At 42.6% G+C, this 6,403-nt stretch overlaps 1 long non-coding RNA gene across 1 annotated transcript; it reads right to left on the bottom strand.

Moving 5' to 3' along the window:
• LOC307043695 lies at positions 1 to 3,043 on the bottom strand. The gene is made up of 3 exons (XR_013809429.1): positions 2,990 to 3,043; positions 1,072 to 1,152; positions 1 to 64 (listed from the first exon to the last, which is right to left on the bottom strand). It is a non-coding gene; the product is annotated as an uncharacterized lncRNA (long non-coding RNA).
• Between the last annotated feature and the right edge of the window lie 3,360 nt (positions 3,044 to 6,403).

Raw genomic sequence — 6,403 nt, 5'->3', positions numbered from 1 at the left:
CTCCCGCCTCGATTGCGCACAGTCAAAGCCACACCCAACTGAGCAACAGCCAGTGAGTAATCCACTGAAAGAGAGATTGTAACACTGGCTTTAGGCGCTTTCACACTGGAGTACTTTTCCAGTATAGTTCCGATATAGTTCCGTAAATGTGCATTCACACCAAAAAAATCCGGAACTAGAACTTAGTTCATGAGAACCTTTTCACCCCCTTTTTTTCAGTCCCTGCTAGAGAGCAGGTACTTTCATGGAGAAAAAGGTTCCCATTTCTAATTGGCTGGCCGGATTGCAAAACAAGCCCCGTAAAACTCCCAAACTCGGAAGTCTTAAGTAGAAACTGCTAGGAGTCCCAGCAACTTCTACTGAAGCCAGTCCCCAACTCCGGGGACTTCCGGCCGGGGACTTCGGGTGGCAGTATACGCCATCAGAACTAAAGAGTTCTGATGAACTAAGTACGCAAAGTACTTGGTGTGAAAGCGCCTTTTGTAATTAAATCAACACTCTAGAGTTGTTTGGAGAATTCAACAATTGACTCCCTGTTTCAACACCAACTCGTTTTGAATAATAACTATCTTGGAGTTAAATGGCACATAAAATTTGTTGAAACTCTATATTTAAATTCCCAACTCCAACACTGAAAATATAACACTTTTGATGTTGCTGTGCTATAGTCAGGCTACAAACACTCATTGATGCCTATTGCACAATTCGTAATGTATATTCACCTATGCCTGAGTCCTGAGCATCCAGAAAAATACATGTGAACAAGTTTTGCCACTCTGTGACCCACATAAACTTTGCATTGACTTGAATGATGTTATATTTATTTTGTCACAGAGTATTGTTTCAAGGTCCTGTGACCTGACCTAGATCAGTTGTCCTATTCTTAGCGACTTCATGTGTGCAAAACCAGAGATGAACTTAAAGCTGAATCCTTAGGGAAATCAGGTAGTGTTCTGTTCAAAAAGCCAGAACACAGGACACGCCTGGAAGGAGTCAGAGAGGCATGAAATCCTAATGTTACCCTTCCTGTTACAGTGAGCAGACCAGGTCCAGCGGTCATCTCTGCCTTACCAAGATTAATGGTTCGTCTCACAGGTTGGGTTCCCATTACGTAGTTTGTCCATCACCACCTCGTTACAGTCACATCGTTCACTGTCAGATAGCAGGAGAAGGCATTCAAATGGTCATACCTCTGCAACCTAGCTCGCATAAACATGATATGCTCTGTACAGCACATGGCTAAGATAAGTAAATCCTCAGCCCTCCCTAGACTGTGCTCACCCATGCTCAAAACTCTGCATCTGTCTCAACTGTATATTTGGAGCTTTTTAATTTGACTTTTAGAAGTGTCTCTACTTTTACTGTATCCTTGCAATTGAAGATGTGCACTGTGATCTGAGCTGTTGACTATTGACATACAGTATCCTCTGTGTACATATGAAAGTGTTATTTTGTGTGGGTGTGAAAGGCCTGTTGTTAATTGGCACAATATGTGTGAGAACCATGTAAAGTAGAACATTTCCAGGGACTCGCCTTCCGATAGTTGGATGAGGGACCATGACTAATGGGCTGGTGTCAAACCATGGATAATGTATCGCTCCAAAAACAGTTGGATAAATAGGATATGGCCAGCATGTGTTTGTGTGTACACGATAATGAGTGATATGCAGTGTGTGACGTGATATACAGTCGTTTTTGTGTGCTTATAGGTCTTGGCATTTGCTTGCATGCTTGGTTGGTCATGTGTGCGATGAAGAATGCACCATGGAGATATTTTTCAAATATCAAAGATTCTTTTACCCAGGAATTCAGGCCTCTGCACCTCCTCTCCTATGATGAGTAGCTCTGTTAATAATTCATAGAGAATTCAACATGGTAAGTTATTGTGTTTTTGTGGACCCATTAATCTTCATAGTGACTAATTTGCCCTCTGGTATAATGGCACTGAGGGCGTTGTGGGTGTAATGGGAGTCAATTACATTTTCTGCAGATGTGATTGCACTAGCTTTTTATTTTCCTTGCACACGCACATGTGCATGCACACAACACACTTTGAACAGATTTGTAAACAGTTGGAGTTCATGGGCATGGGAAAATCTTCTAAGCTTGAGTGAATGCAGGCGCTCCATCCCTCACATCCATCCGCCTATTTATCTACGAAAGCTACATGTAAGCTGTTATTTATGATGAGACTCAAGAGAATTATGGCATCTAAGTAGCTTTTCTCTTATTATTGCCGTAATACGAATTAAAGCATTAAAGCTAGCTGTTTATTCTGTCCTGGTGGGTTTGTTCATCTATATTCATGAAGACGAGAGTATATTAATCTTGGATACCTCTCTCTATCTCTCTCTCTCTCTCTTCTTTGAAAGATTATAGAGTTCAGATGTTAGGTAATGTAATAAACAGCTGTGATGGGCTGTCATGTCATGATAATCTCTCTGGAAACAATTGGCCAAGACTTTGTGTGACATACAAAAGTTGTCAATGGCTGTCACAACCAGAAGTCGTTGAGTGAATTCAACATGAGGCCACTTAATAAAGCCTTTGGTTTCACACGTTTTCTACTTAATGAAAATTCCTTTTACTTTCATCAACCTATTGATTATTTTATGTCTTGAAAGAGCAAAACAATAATGCCTCCCACATTCCTGTTTAAAACCCAATCGGTTCAAATTTAAAAATTAGAGGAGAAAATTAGACAAAACCAATTTCAAAAACGTTTTTGTATTTCTTATAATAGCAGCCTGTAACTAATAAAGCAAGTGGTTATGAAAACAAACAGACCATAATTGGAGACCACCGTATTAGTCACTTTATTGGAATACTGTATATGGCCGTAACTGCAGCCACAGTGTTCCTGTTGGGTGGGACCCTCCAGGATACAGTTGGATAAGCAGTAGATAGATGAAAAGATTGAGAAATAAATGAGGAATAAAAAGAGGAAGATGAGAAAGAAAGACAAAGAGCATATGGAGAGATCACTCACCGCTTACCTCCATCCGCCCGTATTTCTCCGTCCCTAGATCCCTCCGTCCTGCTGACAGAAATACATTAACTGAGACACGCTCGCCTTGAAGTTCCTCCCTCAGCAGCTGCTGTCTCAAACACTTTATTGAGTTATCGAACAGAGAATATATATGACAAATAGAGTCAACAGACTGGTCCTTGGTTTACATCCTTATCCAAACACTGTGTTTACTGTAGGAAATCAAAGCATAAATCTGTTACCAGCCCACGTTCAGATCAATAACCTGCTCCAGATACCTTCAGGTGTCCGTCAACATACACATGAGTCATATCACATCGAATCCAGAAGCTCTTTCTCTCCTTAAAGTGATTTAATGCAAAGCCAAACCTCTGGCTTAACCAAGTGACCTGTTAGTCAATTGCAAATGCAGAGGTTGTTAGAAAAGAAAGAACACAGTGAGGCTAAAAGATGTATGAAGTGCAACGACACTCCAGATGTCAAAGAACGTGGAGTGCATGTATGTTTTTTGCTCAATAGGAATGCTGAATTAATTCCAGCACATAAATAATGTATTTGTCTTAGTGTTGGTATCTGAGTACAAGAAGGGTTACCACCAGGGCCAGAGACTGTTCAACAGAGGAAGCGGAAACCCTGGATCATCTGCCAGATTTGTTGAAAGCCTCATCCTCCCTCAGGCTGCATGGACGTCTAGCACAGCCCCCTGGTCCCCCTTCTTCCCAGGGGTGGAAGGGAAAGATAAAAGGGGGTTGGAGGTTTGACCAGAGGGAGAAGGAAAACTTCCGACTTATAATACAACAGTTTTGACAGCTAGATCCCCTCGCAACAGGTTTAATGTTTGTGCAGCGTAAGTTTGAATACAATGCAATGTGTATCAATGCAAAGAGTGCAGTGGTGAGTACTCTCTCTGGCTCTGTGTTACTGGATGAATCAGCATAATGTTTTCTGAAGTTGTTGTTGGAGCAACAACAGAGTCTTACACACGGCGGCGTGCATTGAAGCTTCAACGCTTCTGCCCATTCACTTTGAATGGGGTGACGTCACGCTTCGCCGAACTGTATTGTGGGAGTGTTGCTCGCTTCAAAAGTAGAGCAATGTTCTACTTTTGAAGCTTCCACGGAAGCGTCAGCCAATCGAATCATATGCCAGTACAAGCTCTAGCCCAGGGGTGGGGAACCTTTTTCCTCTCAAGGGCCATTTCAATTTTTACAACATCCTTCGAGGGCCGTACAAATTATTGAACTCAACGTCTGCTTAAAAAACTCAAATCACAGCCCATTCATTTCGCGTTTCTTTCATGCTGTGCAAAGAAAAAGCAACCTCTTAATCCAGATATTTGACCATGACCCGCGCATTCATACACCGTGGCATGACCACCAAAACAGAAAGATATGGACACAAGATGTGTGCAAATGTATTTAGTTTCATATCCATGTGGACATGATTTAAGTGTGGAGGGGGGGGGGGGGGGGCTTTTCTAACCTCATCTCGGGGGGTTTGGGGGCATGCACCACCAGGAAGAAGTTAAAAGCTTCAATCTGGTGCACTTTGAGAGCAACATGAAGAGATCTATGGATACATCTCTCAACACCCATATGAAACAGAACTGTAAGCAGATTTTTTTCTTTATGGATATTTTACAAATCACTTCCCTTTTAAACTGTATTCTTGTTTATTTATAACAACTTTTTTTTACTGTCATATTAGTATTGTATACCTGGTTACTTTATTCTCTTATTTTTCTATAACTATAATGATCATATAAAGATGTGCCTTTACCTCACTGGTTGGAGAAAAAGCTTCTTATATTCGTTAGCATAGCTAGCTAACCAGATGCTAATAACAACAACGTTATTGACTGTATGATCAGTATGACAGATGAACAGATCGCTACTGGGCTTTCAACTAAAGACACAGCCACGCAAAAACTGCGGTATGTGTACAGCTCCTTATGGGTATTGCAATTTGTGAAGTCCCGGCCCGGAGCCGCGTTCTGGTGCTCTCCGTTAGAACTACACTCCTGTGAGACGAGACATATACCAAGTGATGACACGTTAGGCTCGGGTTGTGTTCAAGGACCCTGACCTTGGCCAGGAAAAAAAAGCTTGTTTAATTATTTTGCGGTCTAGATTTCTTGAATTTTTTTCTTTTTTGCGTGTGTTTATAAATTACCTCGAGGGCCGTACCAAATGGTCTCGCGGGCCGTATACGGCGCGGAGGCCGGAGGTTCCCCACCCCTGCTCTAGCCAATCAAACCGCTGCTTGTGTGCCCGGGGTGGGAGATTCATGTGATTGTTTGTTGGCCGAGCGTCAGACATGCCCGCCAGCAAGCTTCAACGCACGTTGTTTATTCTCCGCTGTGGACGCTCTGGCTCTTTTTCTCCCTCCCAGAGGCAAGCGTTTGCTCCTGCTGTAAATCTCTCCGGTAGACGAGCAGTGGATGAAAAACACCCACCTCTCTGCCTCTTCCAAGGGACGAGGGGATCGTGCGGCCGAGTTTCTGTTTCAGTTAGATTTTTTTCGCCGGTCAACATGTCCGTTAAAGTTTAAATCTTCCGGACAAAATTAGAAAAGTGCCGGTCAAAGGTCTTCTTTGTTATTTATTGGGCTTTAAAACAAATGAATAAAGACTCTATATAATAATATAAGAATAAAAAACGGAGCCTCTCTTTTGCTCCCCCTCTTCTGACAGCCCAGCAGCTGATCTCTGAGCACGAGAGGTGGGGAGAGGCAGGGCTATTGCTTCAACGTTATCAGGAAATGATCGTATAGGGGTAAACACGGAGCCGTTTGCCCCCCCAGAGCGTTTCATTTGCAGATCTACTCACCTTGGAACCCGTTATCGTTATCGCTTTCTGCGTTTCCATGTCGGCCTCGTGTGGCCGAACCGTCTATCTGATAGAGCAACACATTCTCACTCCCAACTCGGCCTATGTTGACGTTATGTCAGGGTCCCTGTCGTCACTTTCCAACGCAAGGGGGGGGCCTTTAGCGTCGAGTTTCAACTATCAGGGAGTCCCATTTACTTGCATAGAGCTCCCTGAACGTTGGTAATAGACGAGTTGGGATCGCGGCAAAATGCTCTCCGCAGATCCATTCTCACAGCGTTTATCAACCTTTTTCTTACTCAATATCAAGCCACACTTATTGTTTTTACTTCTTTATTTTAATTGAATAATTTCGGACTTTTGTTGCCGTCAGTTAGGGGGAGAGTAGGGGCTCAGAAAACTGAAATCTGTATTGTTTCATCGTTTTTTCCTTCTAATTTTGTATTCTTTTCTAAACCACACACTGTTCTTTACTCAACAATAAGACACAATTATCCGTGTGTTTATTTATTTGTTTGATTGTTTATGTCGGACTTTTGGAGTCCGTCAGGACCGAGGGTCGGAGCAGCTCATTCGAACACAAGAA

Source organism: Notothenia rossii (assembly GCF_949606895.1).
Source record: "Notothenia rossii genome assembly, chromosome: 6".
Taxonomy (NCBI): Eukaryota; Metazoa; Chordata; class Actinopteri; order Perciformes; family Nototheniidae; genus Notothenia; species Notothenia rossii.
The sequence above is the reverse complement of the archived record's forward strand: the minus strand, read 5'-3'. Positions and strand labels throughout refer to the sequence as shown.